Source organism: Pleurodeles waltl, chromosome 6 (genome assembly GCF_031143425.1).
Source record: "Pleurodeles waltl isolate 20211129_DDA chromosome 6, aPleWal1.hap1.20221129, whole genome shotgun sequence".
NCBI classification, from domain to species: Eukaryota; Metazoa; Chordata; class Amphibia; order Caudata; family Salamandridae; genus Pleurodeles; species Pleurodeles waltl.
The window spans coordinates 1,509,598,954-1,509,621,019 of NC_090445.1; the positions used below are offsets into that span (position 1 = coordinate 1,509,598,954).

The 22,066-nt window shown below is 47.3% G+C and overlaps 1 protein-coding gene across 2 annotated transcripts in view; it reads left to right on the plus strand.

Annotated features, from left to right (window-relative positions):
- Window positions 1-22,066, plus strand: part of CFAP74 (cilia and flagella associated protein 74) — a 978,701-nt gene that overhangs the window by 420,986 nt on the left and 535,649 nt on the right. The gene's annotated exons all lie outside the window — the stretch shown is intronic.

Sequence of the window (22,066 nt, forward strand, 5' to 3'; positions counted from 1 at the left end):
ACGAAGTAGTCTTCTAATATTTAACAAAGTACTCCTTCCGGGTATAAATCCTGATTGGTCTGTATGGATCAACCCTGACAGGAAGGGGAGAAGTCTATTTGCTAAGATCTTACCCAGTAGTTTACAATCTAAATTGAGTAAAGAGAGATGGCAGTATGGACGGACATCTAGAAGGTCGCGGCCAGGTTTGGGAAGTACAACTATTAGGGCTTCGCACATTGAATCCGGTTGTTGTACCCAATCATATGCTTCGTTGTACACCTGGAGTAATGGTTGTAGAAGATATGGTGCAAGTGAGGTTAGATATTCTACAGGCAGCCCGTCCGAGCCAGGTGTCTTACTGCGCGCCATCTGTGATAATGCCAGACGGAGTTCCTCTATACTGATTGGGCCCTCCATTGCGTCCGCCTGTTCTGTCACCACGCGGTTCTGAGGGGTGGACATCAAGAAGTTAGTTATTTGTATGTTTGGCGAGGGAGTAGTGGGTGAATATAGAGACAGGTAGTATGCATAGAAGGCTTTGTTAATTTCCACTTGGGAGTTGATTATATTCCCAGAAGACAGACAGATCGCTCCAATAGGTGAGGGCTTTGAGGGCAGGCGCACCAGCCAAGACAGCAGATGGCCTGATTTATCTCCCTCTGCATACTGACGTGTCATAAAGTGTCTGTAGTCATGTTTATACAATCTATTATCTGCCTCTCTGTGACCAGCCCTCAGCACCTTCAATTCTTCCAGAGGTAGCTCTCCCCTAGACACTGCCACCTCTGTCTCGCGCAGTTTAATCTCCAGTCCTTCCACCTCTTTGAGCAATACCCTCCTTACTCCCACTGAGGCTGCCAAACAGTGGCCTCGCACCACTGCCTTATGGGCATCCCATTCGGTAGCACGATAGGGCGTTGTGTTATTATTCAAGGATAAATAAGTGGTTAAACACTGAGCGAGGTCTGTGCGAAAGGGTGGCTCTGCGAGTGCCTCCGTCTGGAGGTGCCATGTGGGGATACGTGTGTGCAGACGCCCCCAGTCCAGTATCAACCGTAGCGGACTATGATCCGATATGGTACGAGCCAGATAGTCTGAGGTGTGCACCCTATGAATCACAGCTGATGATGTAAGGAGCATGTCTATTCTAGTGTGTAGGTGATGTACTGGGGAATAAAAGGAGTATTCGCGTTGTGTCGGATGTCCTGATCTCCAAACGTCCCTTAAGCCATTCCTCGTTACCCATACTGCTAATTCACGCGAGATTCGGTTACTCAGGGTGGCGTGAGTGGGGGGGAAATGAATGATCCATGTGAATGTCTAAGACACAAATGAAGTCTCCTCCCATATGCGATCTGTTGCTGGGTCGTGGAATGTCCCCGTAGACAATTTATGTATGAAACCACATTGATTAGTGTTGGGAGCATACAGTGCCACCAGTGACAAGGGCAAACCATCCAGGCTGCCCTCCATCACCACGTATCTACCGTCCGTGTCGGTTTGTGTGCGATCACTCATATATGGTACTCCCGGAGCTATCCAAATCGCCACCCCGCGAGCGAAGGACGAGGATGTGGTCCCACACAGCTGTCCCTTCCAGCTTGCACGTGTTTTTTTCTAGCATAGTATCTGATAGGTGCGTTTCCTGCAGCATGGCAAGATGTATTTGGTGTCTCCTAAGATACGCGTATACTCGCTGTTGCCTGCGTGGAGTCGCCATCCCCCTTACATTCCAAGTCAACACATTATATTGCTGGGCAAGTTTTCTTCACAATGTGGGCATTAGAATATGTGGAAATTGAGTAACTAAGGCCACACATGGTCCCCACAACCGCCATTCCCGAAAGATACCTGACGCCAACAGCCAATTATATGTTTGTCTCCATAATCTCAGCATCTGTATGTGGCCTCGTAGGTAAGATGTAGTATGTGACACTAATAGAATAAACCTAAATAAACATCCAGAAAGAAACCCTTCGAAAAAATAGAAACAAAACAGAACTGCAAATAACAATACCAAACAACAATATTATAAATGCCCCTGCAGAATGAAATCCGCTAACTGGCATCGAGTAGAACAGGTCCATATGGAACGGGCGTGTATGATGTAAATGGGAGCCAAGAGTGCAGGCTCCCGGCACTACGAATGGTCACTCTCGTCCCACCACCCAGACCCCAAACGGGAATGTCCTAGAGGAAAAAAGTTATGTAGAAGGTCTCACGCAACCACTTCTTTGGGAAACAGATTCATACATAAGCGAAACATAGGACCTGGTAGCATGGCGTAGCATAGTACTTGCAAGCGGCAAGGTAGGGGAAACATTTCAGATATCATCAGCTGAGCTTGGAGTGAGAAGCGGACCCAACGGGGAATCCATGGAGTCAGAGGGGGTATCCGGCTCTAGTTCAACATCTGCTTAGGTGTACATCGCTGTCGGAGGATCAGTCACAAATCTTGACGTGGCCTGTAATAGTTTAGAGCGTTCCTCTATCAATTGTTCGGGTGTGGGTTTAACCCCTTGTGGCTTACATTTCCTATGCTTTACCTTTGGAGAAGACCAGCTTTCCTTTGTGCTTTCTGTACTTGCGGGTCTAGCTAGGCCCTTGGCATGCAGCCAGGTCCTGGCATCCTCTGGTGAAGTAAAAATGTGCACTTGAGGGTCGCCCTGCACTCGGAGCTAGGCCGGGAACAGCAGCGCATATTTGATATTATGTTCGCGAAGGCGCTCCTTAACGCGATAGAAAGAGTTGCGTTTACCTTGGACCTAAGCGGTAAAGTCAGGATAGACTGTAATCATTGCATTTTCGTATCGTACAGGGTACATTTTGCGAAATAACTGCAATAAGAGGTCCCTGTCACGATAGTTAAGTATCCTAGCTATCAAGGGGCGAGGTTGTGCTCCTGGTGGCGGGGGCCTACCTGGTACTCTGTGCACGTTCAATTGAAAAGAACTTCGGGACCTTGTCACGTAGTAAGGTCTCCGTGAGCCATCTCTCTAAAAACAACTCAGCACCACGGCCTTCAACACGTTACAGGAAGCCCACCAGGCGGATATTATTACGTCTCGATCTCCCTTCCGCGTCCTCCGCTCTACGCTTTGGACTAATTACCTCTGTCGTCAAATGTAGTATCTTCTCTTGTAGAATTTTTACAGCCGGAGGTAGCTTAGCCAGGTTGTTTTCCACCTCTGCAACCCGGTCCAATAGTATATGCTGATCGGCACGAATAAATTGACGTCGACCACTACTGCGCCAGTCTTTGCCTCCAGAGCGGTCTTGGTGTCGAGAATGGCCTGCAGTACCTTTTCTGCAATGCTTGATAAGTCGCGCTTTGTTCACCTGCAGGGGGAGCAGGTGCATCCATAGTGTTTGTGGGCCCTCTCTGGGTCTTAGGTTTGCCCATTTCAACCCTATGCCAACAGGGAGTATCGTCAGGGGTTGGGCATTCAGTGAGAACCGAAACACAGGTGCGGACTCCAAGAGTAACGATTGATAGAAAGGCCCAGTTGAACACAGTTTAGTTGGTCTGAGCTGTTTTGTTGAGGCCGTAGTTTCACACAACACCAACACCGCTGCAGAGTTCTACTAATCACCGGATGCACACCGAGGGAAGGAAAGCGGGCAGGCCTGTGTGCAAGTATGGGTATGGCTGTGCTTTAACGCTGTCTGTTTGTGGGTCAGGCGATGTAGAGTCCAAATGCCTCCCGGCCCTTCGTTAAGCCTTGATGAGCCCCACAAAGGCATGCAGCCACGTTGTGTCCAAGTTTACCACGGAGCTCACATGGGTCCACTAACCGTTCCACTCGCTTCACCAAGACGTCCCATGACTCCGTACAGGATGGGGAGCGACATGGCACGGTCCCCAGCAGAGAAATTAGTGTGTTGGTAGCGGCTCGATGTGTGCCGCCGATCAAGCCTATCCAAGAGAGAGCCTACTCACCCGAACGTCCGTAACAGTGTCCGGTTCAGTTAGGCCAGGGCCTGGGTCTCGACTTCGTGTATCCCCCTCAACGCAGTACAACACAGCAACGCCACATTCGCTGTGCCTTTGTAGCGCCCTCACTGCCTTTCCCAGGCGGGTAGTTCCAGGCACGTTGTACAAGCTGCTTGCGCCCTCAGGGTGGAGCATGTACTCAGCTGCCTCTGCCCGCGAGCACCGCAGCCGCCGGAGCCGGGGCCCTCCAACAACTCCGGGGGCGCCGTAAGCATTCAGGGGGCCTGCGTTCCACCAGCAGCTCCAGGGGGCCCATCGGATGCTTCACATGCCCCCTTTGGTGGAGCAGCACCTGCACGCCAGGTAGGCAATTGTCCGATCCAGTTGGCCATTAACTTATTGTAGAGCGGGCTGCGGGTCGGCTCCGCGCCACCAACGCAGCTCCCACTGGGTTCAGCCCACGGGATCACTAGCGGGAGTATCCAAGCTCGATGGGAGCAGAGCTCAGGTTTCGTCCACCCTCAGCAGGGCAGCGCCGACCGGTACCGCCACAAGCCAGCCCCACCGGCGGCGTCAATCTCACCCTCTGCGGGCGGCGCTCGTCCTGGTCGGAGGCCGCGTCACGTCTGCCTCAGGACAGGCCGCAGGCTGCGGCAACTGCTCCCCTCGGGCTCTCAAACAGTGGCACAGAAACCTTCAGATCAGCCCAATGTGGTCACAAGCGGAGGGAAGAACGGCGCTCGCCCTATAGAAGGTCGAGAAGCGTTGGTTGCAGGATTATTAATACGGCCAGGAGCGGAGCTGCAGTTTATGCTGCCGCTCCGGTCGCCATCTTGGCCACGCCCCCATGGGTGTTGGTGGAAGTTGAGCATTTCTTCTATCAGTGGAAGTACAATCTGGCACATCTCACTTCTTCCGAGTACACATGCGTTTTATTTTTTTTATTTTATTTTTTTACAATTTTTGAACCCAGGTCATATGAGTCAAAACAAGTGTTGGCACTTTAGTGGGGATTTATAATACTATGGGATGTGGATCACAACCAACCAGGTAATCCATTGTACATGTTTGGGCAGTGAAAAAAATTACGTTTACATAGTGTTTGAAATTGAGAAAACAAACATTTACAGGGAGTGCAGAATTATTAGGCAAATGAGTATTTTGACCACATCATCCTCTTTATGCATGTTGTCTTACTCCAAGCTGTATAGGCTCGAAAGCCTACTACCAATTAAGCATATTAGGTGATGTGCATCTCTGTAATGAGAAGGGGTGTGGTCTAATGACATCAACACCCTATATCAGGTGTGCATAATTATTAGGCAACTTCCTTTCCTTTGGCAAAATGGGTCAAAAGAAGGACTTGACAGGCTCAGAAAAGTAAAAAATAGTGAGATATCTTGCAGAGGGATGCAGCACTCTTAAAATTGCAAAGCTTCTGAAGCGTGATCATCGAACAATCAAGCGTTTCATTCAAAATAGTCAACAGGGTCGCAAGAAGCGTGTGGAAAAACCAAGGCGCAAAATAACTGCCCATGACCTGAGAAAAGACAAGCGTGCAGCTGCCACGATGCCACTTGCCACCAGTTTGGCCATATTTCAGAGCTGCAACATCACTGGAGTGCCCAAAAGCACAAGGTGTGCAATACTCAGAGACATGGCCAAGGTAAGAAAGGCTGAAAGACGACCACCACTGAACAAGACACACAAGCTGAAACGTCAAGACTGGGCCAAGAAATATCTCAAGACTGATTTTTCTAAGGTTTTATGGACTGATGAAATGAGAGTGAGTCTTGATGGGCCAGATGGATGGGCCCGTGGCTGGATTGGTAAAGGGCAGAGAGCTCCAGTCCGACTCAGACGCCAGCAAGGTGGAGGTGGAGTACTGGTTTGGGCTGGTATCATCAAAGATGAGCTTGTGGGGCCTTTTCGGGTTGAGGATGGAGTCAAGCTCAACTCCCAGTCCTACTGCCAGTTCCTGGAAGACACCTTCTTCAAGCAGTGGTACAGGAAGAAGTCTGCATCCTTCAAGAAAAACATGGTTTTCATGCAGGACAATGCTCCATCACACGCGTCCAAGTACTCCACAGCGTGGCTGGCAAGAAAGGGTATAAAAGAAGGAAATCTAATGACATGGCCTCCTTGTTCACCTGATCTGAACCCCATTGAGAACCTGTGGTCCATCATCAAATGTGAGATTTACAAGGAGGGAAAACAGTACACCTCTCTGAACAATGTCTGGGAGGCTGTGGTTGCTGCTGCACGCAATGTTGATGGTGAACAGATCAAAACACTGACAGAATCCATGGATGGCAGGCTTTTGAGTGTCCTTGCAAAGAAAGGTGGCTATATTGGTCACTGATTTTTTTTTGTTTTGTTTTTGAATGTCAGAAATGTATATTTGTGAATGTTGAGATGTTATATTGGTTTCACTGGTAATAATAAATAATTGAAATGGGTATATATTTTTTTTTGTTGAGTTGCCTAATAATTATGCACAGTAATAGTCACCTGCACACACAGATATCCCCCTAACATAGCTAAAACTAAAAACAAACTAAAAACTACTTCCAAAAATATTCAGCTTTGATATTAATGAGTTTTTTGGGTTCATTGAGAACATGGTTGTTGTTCAATAATAAAATTAATCCTCAAAAATACAACTTGCCTAATAATTCTGCACTCCCTGTATATATGTCTAAACAAAGCAATTCAATAGAGTGTACCAAAGGGAAACAGTTACATATGCTATTACAGAGCATTGCTTCTGTGAAATTATTGTTGTTTTATCTATGTTGATACATATAATACACAGGTCTCTCTCTGGACGCCCTATTGTTTTTAGGTGTGGTGAGATGCTGGCTACAGTTGCAGTTTGATTGAAGAATGTATGGACAGATAGGTAATGCAGTATGATTTAGTGCATCTGATAGAGACTTTTGGCTGCAGATTCCTTACCTTTGAATTCCCTGGCATCAGCTTCGAATCCGGAATCTTTTTGCTGAGCAATACCCTGTGCGTGCTGTCGGGTGGCGTCGTTCGGATCTGCGTGCGTCATCCGGCTTCGTCTGCGTCGTTGGAGCCGTCTGTGACATCACAGGGCTACGCCCGATGTCAACGCTACCCCCACTGCTGGAACCCACTGGTGGTAGGAGACATATTCTCATTCCTGATGATCCGGAGCCGGAACAACATCGCACAACTCCGATTCCGACTTCGACGGCGCCGACTCGGCCCAGTTCAGTGCCTGAGGCTTATTTTGATCAGCCAGGCACTGGTGAAGAATGAGAGGGGTCTGAGCACCCTTTGGAATATGTGTTAGAGGAGCAGGACTGGTATGAGGAACTGGGGAAGCCAGCAGACTGGATACTTCTCCAGATACTGGTATGCTCTCACCTCCTTCTGGCTATGAAGGAGGGAGCATCATACGCTATGGTGGTGCTTAGAGCAGCTGATTTCTTGGACCTAGACTTGCTTTTGGTGCCGGTCAGGACTAACCTCCTGACAGAAGTGCTTCAGCCGGGGGTTGCTACCTCGGAGCCGATGTTACCCTTTATTGAAGCCCTTACAGATGTCCTACTGGAGACTAGGTCCAAACCCGGCACAGGGGCTCCTGTGAATAGGACAATTGGCCACTGCCATCGACCAGCTCCTACAGACCCTAGTTTCCTCACCCAACACCCCACCCAAGAGAACTTGGTGGTCCAGGCCTCCACTTCCCATTGTGCCTTCCCTTCCGCTCGCTCGGATAGGGAATCCAAGAGGCTGGACCAACTGTTGGGCAATTTTTACCATACTTTAAGGGATACGGTGGCAGCCCCAGGTCCTAGAGGGCGTACAGGACACTCTCACCCAAGCTGTCATGGTTGGGAAAGATGCAGCCAAGTTTGCAATTCGGTGTGGCTTAGACATAACCAACTCGCTGGGCAGGGCTATTTCCTCATCAATGGCCCTTCGTGCCCACGCCTGGCTTTGTACCACTGGCTTATCAGGGGATGTCCAGGCAAATCTGTTAGACATGCCCTTTGATGGTTCTCGCCTTTTTGGAGAGAAGGCAGACACAATGCTTGAGTGGTTCAAGGACTCTCGAGCCATGGCCAGATCCTTGGGCCTCTCAGCGCCCGGTCTGCCTATCACCCCTTTCGAGGCTTCGGAAGGGGAGGGGTACCACACCAACCACAGGTCAGCCACTGTCCTCCAGCTTCACAGCATCCAGTGCGAGTTTGAGGTCATGGTACCTTCAGACCGAGAGGGTCTAGCCAGAGGTTGGACACCACCGAGCCCCCCACCTCTTCTGCAGGACCATGCTCATCCAGTTGGAGGGAAGATTTGATTTAATCTCCCTTTCTGGCAGTCTATAACATTGGACAAATGGGTCCTTCAGATCACATTGAAGGGCTATTCCCCCCCCCCCCCGGACAGTCTTTCCCTCCCTCTATCCCTCTTTTGAAAGGACGGCTGATGGAGGATCATTAAAGTTACAGCTCTTTTGGAAAAGGGAGCCAAAGAAAGGATCCCAAGGTCCGAAGTAGGCAGTGGTTGTTATACCTGTTACTTTCTGCTTCCAAAGAAAAACAAGGGTCTTCGCCCTACCTTGGATATAAGGGACATCAATCTCTTCCTCTGAAAGGAGAAATACAAGATGCTCATTCTTGCTCAGGTCTTGTCTGCCGTAGACCAAGGAGACTGGATTGTAGTGTTGGACTTGCAGGATGCTTATTTTCACATCCCCATCCTGCCAGCCCATACGCGTTACTTGCGGTTCAAGGTGGGCCATGAGCACTTTCAGTTTACTGTGGTTCCCTTCGGTCTCACCAGTGCCCCTCGGGTGTTCACCAAGGTGATGGAGGTGGTGGCAGCTCATCTGCGCAGGTTAGCGATTTCAGTCTTTCACTACCTCGACGACTGGCCCCAGGCTCTCGTCACCCACCTTCAGACTACGGCGGACCTCCTGCATTCACTGGGGTTCACAAAAAATGTGCCAAAGTCACACCTGACTCCCTCTCAGAAGCTCCCTTTCATCGGGCTGTTCTGCACACTGCAGTTTCGGGTTTATCCTCCCGAGCATTGAGTCCAGCATATTCAGGTTATGATACCGATGTTTCGGCCCCTGTCCTGGATTTCAGTGAAACAGACTCTGAGGCTGATGGACTCTTGGCTTCCAACATCCTGTTAGTCAGACGTGCCAGATGGCATATGAGGGCTCTGCAGTGGGACCTGAAGTTCCAGTGGGAATAGCATAAGGAAAATTTTACTGACACGGTTCAGATCCCAGAGAGAACTGCAAAAGTCCTGCAGTGGTGGTTAGGGAAATGCAATTGGGTCAGAGGCAGACTCCTCTCCCTTCCCCAACCAGATCTTACAGTAGTGATGGATGCGTCACTTCTTGGATGGGGTGGCCATCCCGGAGAGGTGAAGATCAGAGGTCTCTGGTCTCCATCGGAGTCCGGACTCCATATCAACTTGCTGGAGCTCCGGGCGATCCGACTGGCATTGAAAGCATTTCTTCCTGTTGTGAAAGGGAACATAGTGCAGGTGTTTACGGACAACACCACTGCAATGTGGTACTGCAACAAACAGGGCGGTGTGGGGTCATGGACCTTTTGTCAAGAGGCTGTGCTTCTCTGGACATGGCTGAAGCAGCAGGACATAACCCTGGTGGTTCAACACCAGGCAGGTTCTCTGAATGCAAGGGCGGACAAACTCAGCCGTCGATGCCTAGCGGATCACAAATAGTATCTCCATCCGGAGGTGGTGCAAGGACTCTTTCTGCAGTGGGGAGTGACTTGATTAGATCTGTTTGCCTCCACAGAGAACGCTCAGTGTCACCAGTATTGCCCGTTGGAGTTTCCAAGGTGGCAATCGCTTGTTGATGCTTTTCGTCATGAGTGGAATTCATGCCTCCTGTATGCTTTTCCGTCCATACCACTTCTGCCCAGAATTTTCAAGAAGATCAAGAACGACCAGGCCCAAGCAATCTTAGTGGCTCTGGATTGGGCATGAAGAGTCTGGTATCCTGAGTTTCTCAAAGTGAGCGTCAATTCTCCAATCAGGCTGCCCCTTTGGGAGGATCTTCTGTCCAGCAGCAGTGGTGGGTTCTCCACCTGAACCTGACAACTATGCACCTTCATGCATGGAGATTAAGCAGTGGCAGTTGATGACTTTTGACCTTCCTCTCGAAGTCTGTAAAGTTATTTTGGCAGCCAGGCGTCCCTCTACTAAAATGGTATACTCCTGCCGTTGGAAACGCTTTGTATATTATTGTACAGAAAGGTCTATTGATCCTCTTTCTGCTTCTTTTTGTGATATACTTCTTTTCCTACTTTCCCTTGCCCAGCAGGGTTCTGCTTTGGGGACTCTAAAGGGCTATCTTTCTGCCTTATTGGCATTTCCGAGGCTGGCCGATTAGCCTTTTCTATTTAAATCCCCCATTGTACATAGATTCCTCAAAGGCTTGTACATATATTTCCCCCTATGCTCTTTGTTATGCCCCAATGGGACTTAAATCTAGTCCTTACATTTCTGATGTGTGCTTCCTTCGAGCCTTTGAACAACTGTCCCCTCCGGCTGTTTACCATTAAAACAGCCTTCTTAGTGGTGATAACATCTACCAGGAGGGTGAGTGAGATGCAGGCTCTTTCATCCAAGCCACCGTTTCTCACTATTTTCCCAGACAAGGTGTTTCTTAGAACACATGCCTCTTTTCACCCCAAAGTGGTGATCCCATTTCATCTGGGTCAGAACATCACTCAGCCCACCTTCTTTGCTCCACTGCATCTCACCCAGGAAGAGGAGTGACTCCATCGACTGTACCCATAAAGAGCATTGTCATTCTACCTTGACTGCACAAAAGAGTTCCGGGTGGATGATCAACTCTTTGTGGGGTACGTTGGAGCAAAAAACGGTCAGGGAGTGCAGAAGCAAACCATTTACCGCTTGGTCGTTCTCTGCATCAAGATCTGTTACACATTGGCCAAGAAGCAGCCTCCTGTGGGCTTGAGGGCTTATTCTGCCAGGGGCAAAGCTGCTACTACTGTCGTAAGCTCAGGGCGTACCAGTCCTGGAGATCTGTCAGACGGCCACATGAGCATCTTTGCACACGTTTGCAAAACATTTCTGCCTTGACAGTCAGGTACGAAGAGATGGGCACTTTGCCCGTTCAGTCCTACAGGACTTCTTAGTGTAAGGAGAAGTATCTGCAGCCCACCGCAGGCGGTTATGACTTGAGTATCTATTCAAAGGTAAGGAATCTGCAGCTAGAAGTCTCTATCAGATGAAAAAGTTACTCACCTTCGGTAACGCATTATCTGGTAGAGACTCTATCTAGCTGCAGATTCATTGCACCCATCCATGCCACCCCAATCTGCGGATATGTCTAGTAGGGTTAGGGTTTATCCCTTTCAGGGCGCTAGTTTTGTACAGACAAAATGTTGGTTCTATGTGTAGGAAGCTGGCCTGGTGTGTGGTGCGAACCTGTGGTACTTACACCTTATACCTGGTCCAGGTATCCTCTCTCAGTGAAGTGTAGGCAGTGTCTAGAAGCCAGGCTTTCTAGTGGTGGCTGTGGATGAGCAGCCAAGGCTTATCGAGGAGACATCCAAAGCTCATGCAGTACCACTACAGTCACACAGTACGTACACACAAGCAAGAAAACACTTGGTTGTACAAAAATAAAGGTATTTATTTTTAGAACACAGTATTCAGAAAATACTAAAGGCAACCCTCCAATAGGAGGCAAGTAAATACACTATAAATCAGGGATTTGTAAAGCGCTCTACTCACCCATGAGGGTCTCAAGGCGCTGAGGAGGGGAGAGGGGTGAAGGTGGGGGGGGGGATGCTGCTACTGCTCGAATAGCCAGGTCTTGAGTAGTTTCCTGTAGGTAAGTAGTTTCTTTGGTCTGGCGCAGGTGGATGGGAAGAGTGTTCCACGTTTTGACGGCGAGGTGCGAGAATGATCTACCGCTGGTTGTAGTTCTGCTGACGCGTGGGACGGTTGCGAGGAAGAGGTCGGCGCAGCGGAGATGCCGGGTCGGGTGTAGAAGGAGAGTTGTCTGTTGAGATATTCTGGTCTGGTGTTGTGCAGTGCTTTGTAAGCGCAGGTGAGGAGTTTGAAGGTGATTCTCTTGTTGACTGGGAGCCAGTGTAGGTTTTTCATGTGGTCTGTGATGTGGCAGTGGTGGGGATGTCCAGGATGAGGCGTGCGGAGGTGTTCTGGATGCGTTGCAGCCTCTTCTGGAGTTTGGCCGTGGTTCTTGTGTAGAAGGCATTACCATAGTCTAGTTTGCTGCTTACGAGGGCTTGGGTGACTGTTCTGGTTTCTGTGGGCATCCATTTGTAGATCTTTTGGAGCATGCAGAGGGTGTTGAAGCAGGAGGGGGACATGGTGTTGACTTGCTGGGTCATGGATAGTGAGGGGTCCAAGATGAATCCTAGGTTGCGTGTGTGGTCTGTGGGAGTCGGAGAGATTTCGAGAGTGGCAGGCCACTAAGAGTCATCATATGCGGAGGGGGTGGAGCCGAAGATGAGGACTTCACTCTTGTCGAAATTGAGTTTGAGGCAGCTGCTCTTCATCCATTCGTCCATGGCCTTCATTCCTTCGTGGTGGTAGGTCTTGGCGGAGTCCTTGGTGAGGGAGAGGATCAGATGGGTGTCATCGGCGTATGAGATGATGTTGAGGTTGTGGGATCAGGCGATGTTAGCGAGCAGGGCCATGTAGACGTTGAAGAGAGTCGGACTGAGGGACGAACCTTGGGGTAGGCCGCAGATAATTTAGGTGGCCTCTAAGTGGAAATGGGGGAAGCGGACTCTCTGGGTTCTGCCGGTGAAAAAGGAGGTGGCCCTGTCTAGGGCTCTGTCGTGGATTCCACCATTGCTGAGACGTGAGCGTAGGGTGTGGTGGCAGACGGTGTCGAATGTGGCTGAGAGGTCCAGGAGGATGAGGGCCGCGGTTTTGCCGCTGTCCAGTATGGTTCTGATGTCGTCAGTGGCGGCGATGAGGGCGGTTTCGGTGCTATGGTTGCTGTGGAATAAGAATTGGGAAGGGTCCAGGGTGCGGTTCTCCTTTAGTAAGCGGGTTAGTTGGCTGTTGTCTGTTGATGGTGTATATATGTATGTACACTAATAAACAGTACAGGGCATAAAAAGGTTAGAAAACAGTGTAAAATAGTAATATGCAATAGTAGCCCTAATGGGAGCCCAAACCATATACTAAGAAAGTGGAATGCAAACACAGGGCCCCCACCAAGGCAAGTAAATTATGTAGAGGAAAGCTGGGAGTACTAAAAAACGAAGTTTCTGTTGAGTCCAGGGAGAGTGGGAGATACTACTCACCCAGAGGTACCTTTTTGGAGTTGGTCGACGAAGAAAGAAGACAGGACAGCACTGCAGCACAGACGCTGGAGAAGAGTTCCTGATGCATACAAAAGGTGTCCCAAGCTGGATTGCAGATGGGTGTCGGAGAAGGATTTCCACCAACAAGCCCAGGCAAAGGCAAACTCGCGGTTGGAGGAAAAGAGGTGCTGCCAAGGACCAGCAAGGTCCAGGAGGAGACTATCCAGGAGGAGGAGTCACAGGGGATCCTGCACGTCGCAGAAGGCCCCAGGAGCAGAAGCAGTATCCACAGGTGTCCCACAGGACAGGGACACAGAAATCGCAGAAGCATCCCAAGCAGCACCAGAGAGGCCCAGAAGTTGCAGGAGGGAGTTCTGGGGGCTGGAGGTACACGTCACTTGAAGTTCTCCTTGGAGGTGAAGCAAACAAGCCTAGGCAGCCGCAAAGGACATGGTGCACAGGGGTACTGTCTTGCTTGGAGTGTTAAGGACTTACCACCACCAAAGTGCGACAGCTGGTAGAGAGGACCAAGGAAGACTCTCCGGACCACCACCTGTGATTCAAGACGCATGCCACTCAGGATGAGGGGAGATCCACACAGCCGGTCGTCGATGCAGCCACATACCTGTAGTTACAAAGGAGGGATGCTTTCACCCCAAGGGAGGTTCCTTCTTCTTTTTGTGCAGGCTGAAGAGTTGCAGTCTTCTTAGGATGCACAGGCGGGGAAATGTAAAGCTGGCAGGAATTCCGGATACAATGTTGCAGAAGAGTCTTCCTAGTGGATCTGCAGCTTGTAGGGTTCCTGGAGGGTCCATTCGTGGATCCTGAGGCCACAAATCGAAGCAGAGGTTGCACAGTAGTCCTGCTGGAGCCTCGCAAGCCGAATCTGAGGACCCACCCCAGAGGAAGACCCTATACTACTCAAAGAGGGGGTTTGGTCACCTAACCAGGTAACTACCTATCTGAGGGTGCCTCTGATGTCACCTGCCTGTACTGGCCACTCAGATGTTCCCAGAGCTCCCTGCCAACCTTGGAATCAAGATGGCAGAACCCAGGGACTCTCTGGAGCAGCTCTGGGCACCACCCCTGGGGTGGTGATGGACAGGGGAGTGGTCACTCCCCTTTCCATTGTCCAGTTTCATGCCAGAGAAGGGACTGGGGGGCTATGAACCGGCGTGAACTTGTTTATGCAGGAAGGGCACCAAATGTGCCCTTCAAAGCAAACCAGTGGCTTGGGGAGGCTACCCCTCCCAAGCCAGTCACACCTATTTCCAAAGGGAGAGGATGTTACCTCCCTCTTCCAAAGGAAATCCTTTGTTTTGCCTTCGTGGGCTTGATCAGATCGAGCAGCAGGATGGCAGAAACCTGTCTGAGGAGTGGCAGCAGCTGGGCTGCCTGGGAAAAACCCTGATGGACCGGTGGTAGCACTGCTGGGGGTCCTCTAATGAACCCCCAGAGTGCATGGGATCATACTTCCAATATTTGCAACAGTATTGGGGTATGATCCCGACATGTTTGATACCAAGCATGCCCAGGTTCGAAGTTACCATTATGTAACTGGACATAGGTAGTGACTTATGTCCAGTACACATGTAAAATGACGTCCCCACACTCACGAAGTCCAGTGAAATGGGACTAGAGTTCATGGGGGGACCTCTGCTAGTACAGGGGTGCCCTCACACACAGCTACCTGCACACTGCTCTCTGGGCTGAGAGGGCCTACCATAGGGGTGACTTGCAGTGACGTGTAGTAAAACGTGGTGCCTGCACCCGGTTCACGCAGACTGGGATGGCAGGCCTGCAGAACCCTTTGCATGGGCTCCCTATGGGTGGCCGAATAACTGCTGCCGCCCAGAGGGATCCTCTGAACCCCAATGCCCTGAGTACCTAGGTACCATATACTAGGGACTTGCATGTGGGCACCAGTATGTCAATTGTGGGGATAAAATGTTACCAGCAACCAAATTTAGATGAGAGAGCACAGTCACTGGGGTCCTGGTTAGCAGGATCCTAGTGAACACAGTCAAATACACTGACATACAGGCCAAAAGTGGGGGTAACCAAGCTAGAAAGAGGCTACTTTCCTACACCATGACTCTATGCTTCTGGCGTGGAAGTTTTGTGGATAAAAGAACTGATGTACACGCGCTGGGGTGGTGCCTTTATAGGCGACGTGACATCACAGACGGATCCAATCATGCTGACGAAGCCATGCGGAGACGGACGATGCATGCGCATCCAAACGATGCCACCGACAGTGTACGCAGGGTATTGCTCAGCAAAAAGATTCCAGATTTGAAGCTGACGCCAGGGAATTCAAAGGTAAGGAATCTGCAGCTAGACAGAGTCTCTACCAGATAATGCATTACTGTTCTTTAGTGTCATATGTCAGGGAACTGAAGGGGGGAGCAGTGTTTGGTCTGGAGGTGGTAAATGTTGGAAATGGTTTTTGTACACCCATGTAGACATGTTCATTTTTGAAGTGACAGTATAAAAGGTTTTGTAAAGAATAAATGAAATGTTTGTATTAGATTAATGGTTTGTATAATATGTGTTTAGCTCAACATATCTGTATATTCAGATCTAATGCGGTAGGTGGTTATTGTGAAATTATTCAGATTTAGTTGTTTTCCTGGTTTCGCACCCATAAAGTACATAACAGGGGCCCTCTGTTTTTTTCTTAAAGGGGGAGGAATCTGACCTTTACATATTAGAAGCAACCAGATAGCTCAGAGCGAGCACAGAGCCAAATCAGAGGTCTGGCTTAATTATAAGAGCAAAGCATGAGCCAAGCCAACATGATGTAAAAAAATGCTGAAGACTCATATTAAAAATAGGTTATTTCTTAATGCTTTGTTTCACTTTAATACATTAGATTATAACACTACCTTGACAGCTCTTAAAGGTAATAGTTCCCCTGGAGATCTCCATTGATAGTCATAAGCATCAAAATGCCTAGCCCACATGCGGGACTCTGGAATACTTTTCTAAAAAAAAAAAAAAAAAAAAAATATATATATATATATATATATATATATATATATATATATATATAGAAGAGTGCCACTGTTGGCATGGCTACCCCCCCCCCCCCTCTTTTTGCCTGATGTTGATGCCATATTTGATTGAGAGTGTGCTGGGATCCTGCTAACCCGGCCCCAGCACCAGTGTTCTTTCCCAAAACCTGTACCTTTGTTTTCACATTTGGCACAACAATGACCCACAGTTAAGTCCCTTGTAAAAGGTACCCCTGGTACCAAAGGCCCTGTGGCCAGGGAAGGTCCCCAATGGCTGCAGTAGATATTATGCCATCTTAGGGGACCCCTCACCAAGCACATGTACACTGCCTAAGCAGCCTGTGTGTGCTAGTGGGTAGAAAAAGGCAAAGTCGACCTGGCACCTCTTTCACGGTGCCATGCCGACAAACAACTGCCTGTGGCATAGGTAAGACACCCCTCTAGAAGGCCTTACAGCCCTAAGGCAGGGTGCACTATACCACAGGTGAGGGCATAGCTGTATGAGCAATATGCCCCTACAGTGTCTTAGTCCATTCTTAGACATTGTAAGTGCAGTGTAGCCATAATGAGTATATGGTCTGGGAGTCTGTCATTACAAACTCCACAGCTCCATAATGGCTTCACTGAATACTGGGAAGTTTGGTATCAAACTTCTCAGCACAATAAACCCCCACTGATGCCAGTGTGAGATTTTTTGAAAAATGCACACAGAGGGCATCTTAGAGATTCCCCCTGTATGTTAGCCAAACTGCTAGTGTAGGACTGATCGGTCTGTGCCAGCCTACCACTTTCTGACAAGTTTCTAACCACATGGGGTGAGTACCTTTGTGCACTCTGTGGTAAAAAAACAAAGCCTGACCTGGGTGGAGGTGCTTCACACCTTCCCCCTACAGGAACTGTAACACCTGGCGGTGAGCCTCAAAGGCTCAAGCCTCGGATTACAGTCCCCCAGAGCATTCCAGCTAGTGGAGCTGCCTGCCACCGGACAAAGTCCCACTTTTGGCAGCAAGTCCAGTGGGAAAAATAGGGAAAGCAGGGAGGAGTGACCACTCCAGCCAAGACCACCCCTAAGGAATCCAGAGCTGAGGTGACCCCACTCCCTGAAGAATCCTCCATCTTGGTTTGGCTTTTAATATGTACATTTGTTATTATACGTTTAGTATTTATCTGTGTGGGAATTCAAGTACTCTTTCTTTTTTAAAGTAAAAGCATTGGCTGCAGATGGACTTATTAGGTGCTAGTATGCTTTGCAGCTTAAGCCTTGAACTGCTCTGCCTCGCCTTCCTAAGAGTAATGTGCTAAAAGGATGTACTTAATGATCAGTTTGTATTAAATGGGAAGGTGGCCTGTGGGCTTTGGCCGTACTCCTTTGTTGATCCTCTTTATTGATCCTCTTTGTTGACATCATTTGATTGGGGCAACTGTTGATAGCCTGACTATAAGGTAGTTTCTTTGGTCGTAATTGATAGAACCAGTATTTAAAACAATCCAATGTCATACTGCAGGACAAATGCAGCAGGAAGGAGTTTCACAACATGAATGCAGACAAATTAGGAATCGATGTTACATCGGATTTTTCACTGTCATAAGGGCAGTATGAATCAGCAAGTATGTAACCTCTACTGTCGTTCTATTATTTAGTGACACACTCAAGTCCTATTTTAGTATGAAAACCTGCTGAATTGAGCCCTATAAGAGGCACCAACTCTGTAGAGACACAGCTGTTGATTTATTTATGTTCCACTGCTGGGAGGTATCCACCTAATCTCTAGTGTTTGTGCCATGCCGAGATACCATTATCAGCTCTCCAGAGGGGGCACAGAGATTTATTAATGACACCACGTTCAACAGATTGTCGAGGTTGGGATGTTCCAGCTGGCTTCATATCTGTTTGGGAGTAAGGACGGTGGTCTGATGCTGCATTAAAAACAAAGTAGTTTATGTTTCCCGAGCAGCCCGAATAGTACTCATTAAAATATTTTGTTTCAGGCGGGTACGTTTTTTATTTGACCAAGTGCCAGAAAAAACAATGGATTGCAAATTGGCTTCTTCCTAAGGGTCAACGTACTGGCCACATCGCTATAAAATATTGATTTTTGGGAGCTATTTAATTAAAGTATATTTTTACTACTTCTGCTTTCCCTTGGAGAATTCAAAGTTCCTGTAATGCATCTTCAAATCGCAGATAATATTTTAAAATTTTAGCTTGGACAAACAGTGTATAAGATACAAATGTATGGTTTCCGATAAAGTGTTCAGCAGAAATCCGCTTAGAAAACATCTATTAAATGTTTTGGGCACGCAGTGGATTAATAGATGTATATTGTGCCCAATACCTCCCTGGGGAGATCTTCGGTATTCCCATTGCCTCAATTTGAGCAGTATTCTGTATGAGATATATTTCATTCGATGCCTTTCAACGTAGTCCATTACTATTACCATGCCATCAGTAATGTCATGCATGAAAGCAGCTTCACCTCCAAACTCTCAAGTAAGAAAGCAGCTTCTTCAGCCACACTCACTAATTTCTGGTAGAGGAGCAGTTTACTTCCTGATGCTAAGCTAGCAACTGCACCTTCACACCTCAAAAGTGTACTAAGAGAGTAGTCTCCTCAGCAGACACTCACTGTCTGGTTTGGTATCAAGTTTGCGATTTGGAGCAGAGCTGTCGTGTCCATAGGGGAGTCTGAAACAACAAAAGTAAATGATGTTACGATATCAACCTAAAGATTTAGGTTTTCTATTACTGACTCATCCATGTCCTTCTGCTTTGACTCTTCGATCACAGCAATTTGAGTTGAAAATATGGGATGTTTTGCTTTAAACTGTCCTGGAGCCAGTGCTCCAGCATAAGAACATACTTTCTTTAACAGACGTGTTTTCTGTAGCACAGAATGTTTCACATTGCAGCCACTTCAAAGCACATTGTTAACCAAAGTCATGCAAAATGTTGGTGGATATATACATGGGATAAAGTACACCTCTGCCATACATTATAAAGGTATTGCAAGTCACCGAGGAGTTCTGTGCCCATACAGGCCAAAAGCTATGTTCCTTTATAAAGTAATGGAACTCCAAGATGACTTGCAATATCCTTATAATGTATGACTGCTGTACTATATTCCTAATAATACACGGTCACACCATAACCCATCCCACAAACCACTTACATTCTTGGTGTGTTCGTTTTTATATGAAAGAGATATGAGACTTACAGACATGAAAAATAAAAGTAGAATCTATAGTGCAAAATTAAAAACACTAAAGGGCTGTTAGATATTTGTTGAAAAAAGATATTAGAATCAGTTTAATGAAAATTGAGTTCAAAACACTATAGCTCAGAATGTGCAGAAGCATGCAGAGAGATCTTTTTTCTTTCTCTTAATTAAATCATGAAAAAAGGAAACGTATCCCTGTGTATCTTCTTTATGCTGATCACTGTTTATGTAGAATAATAGATCCGAAGAAGGAAAGCAAGGTTCTGTTTTCATTGTTTAAACTTCAGCTGCAAGGATCCCTCTTTGAGCATAAAGGGTAGAGTGAAGGTTGTTGCAGAAGCCACATGAAAGCAATATGGGCTTGAAGTTCTGATGAGACCTCGAACTGAGTCAGAGGCACTCTTCAGGCTTCAGTCTGGGTCGGGCTTTCAGTTGCTCACCCACCTCTAAGCTAAAGTGGACATCATGTAAGTGATTTTGGAAGAGGTTTCTACTTGCAGCTACCGTATAGCCACTGGTAAGTAAACCTGATGCTGCAGGGCACAAGTCAAGGGTACACGCGGCTAGACGGCGACTACCCCCTCTTTTAACATGGTGGACACCATCTACCCAGTGCTTAATTTGTAAATGAGAGTGCTGTTGCCCGACCCTCCTGTTCAGAAGTTTGTAGCGGTGCAATTAAATGTCCGTCTCTTTAATTCACTACCAGACACTCCCAGCACCTTTATCCAATGCGTGCATGTCCCTGCTTTCTCCTTTAAAATGTTTTTCGCCTTTGTCATCGGCTGTCTTTGTGTGTGTGTTTTCCCTCGTTTGCTGCCAGTAGATATTTGAGGCAGAAAAATAAGTGCCAGTGGCCTTCACCGGCAACAACCAGCTCAAATTAAGCTCTGCATCTTCCCGCCAAAAAGTTGGGCCCCACAGAAATATGCTGAATGGACCCGGGTTTAATTTTCAGACACTGGGACACATTCAGCAGCACCTGCACGTTGTCTGCTTAGGGAGCTTTGTTATTTTAAATTCCATCTGGACCCAAACCACAGGGAAAAGTTAAAAATGGCCATCTGGTCTCATTTTGTTGGAGTATCCTGGCTGGGAGCTATCTGTAACCTCATACCTACATGCAAATGCAATTGGGGAGAAAACACAGCTTATCACAAGTACTTCAGAGGCAAGCTTTTGACTTTTTTCAGTCCCTGGATATATAAGAGATATGCATGCACTGTAAGAATGTCAGATGTGTCGGTCTGTCCCAGTATTTACACAAATAATTTAAATATCACTATTTTGTTTTATTTCTTTTATAGCGCTGCTCATCTCAATGCAGTGTCAGAGCGATTTACAACACACGTAAACTTCATACATTGACAATAAATCATATGTGTAAATCATGTATAAACAGGATGTGTAATGAAAGACGGAGAGTTACAAGCTGTAGGAGTCACATGTCCATCATAGAACACTGTGTTATATTAGAAGGATTACGATTTATGAACTGCAAGTAACAGAAGGATCTCTGTGTTAAAAGCAGTAACCCACTTACCCATAAACATAAAATACAAATCTGCCATCTCTTTGTTACATGTGTGCTTTGCAGGAGACAACTTAATTCTCTATGCTACTTTGATTCGAAACTGGGACTAGATAATCAATCAGAATATGTTTATTTTGCAATAAATGCATCCTTAAATCAGATAACAATGTACATTAAAAAAGTAGAGATAAAAAGCCAGTCGTTGACCTGAAAACATCAGATCCCTGTCAAAATAAAATACAGGAGATGAAATACGCCTAAGCATTCTTCTGTGGACAGCAGCCCCTGTCATATTACAATTTTTTAAATCCTCCTGAACAGTCTTTTGGTGAGCACTGCTCAAGTACTTAAGCACTTCAGGTGACTACGAGCCCGTCATTAACATTCATGTTTATTGATAAGCGTTCATATATGATCAACATATTAACTTTCTGCTGTCCCTTAGTCCCTACAATACGAATGTGATTCAGCTAGAGTGCTATATACAGAACATTCCTAGTCATCCTTCTGCATGCAGTGTCCCACTACCTCTCATTTATAGTGGGTGATGCCCATGGCTTTTAATCCTTCTCTAGTATACAGTGCTTTATTATTTAACCACTGGGACTGGACAAAACACAGATATCGCCAGCAAATACATTAACCTACAGAGTTATGTTACCACTATCATTATTCCACAAGATTTACTGGGCACACAAAGATCTCTGCAACAGATGTCTTAAGCCCATAAGATATTTTAAAATGCAGGATTTTTAACCAATTAAGCCACGTTTCCATTAGTTGCCAACTTCTTTGTGGAGTTAAAAAAAATAAATGTATAAGCTGAGGCCCAGATTTTGCCTCTGGGTTGTGTGACTTTTTTGCCACAACCCTGTCGCAAAATCTGATTTGCTTTAAAAATTGTAATGCCCTCAAATGTACTCATGCTGTACCTGCTAAAAATATGTGTGAAGTCTTAAGATCTGATGTCACTTCTTTTGATGTCACTTCCTGTGAGGAGATTGGTTGTGATGCCACTTCCTGTGATGCTACATGAGATGTCACGCACT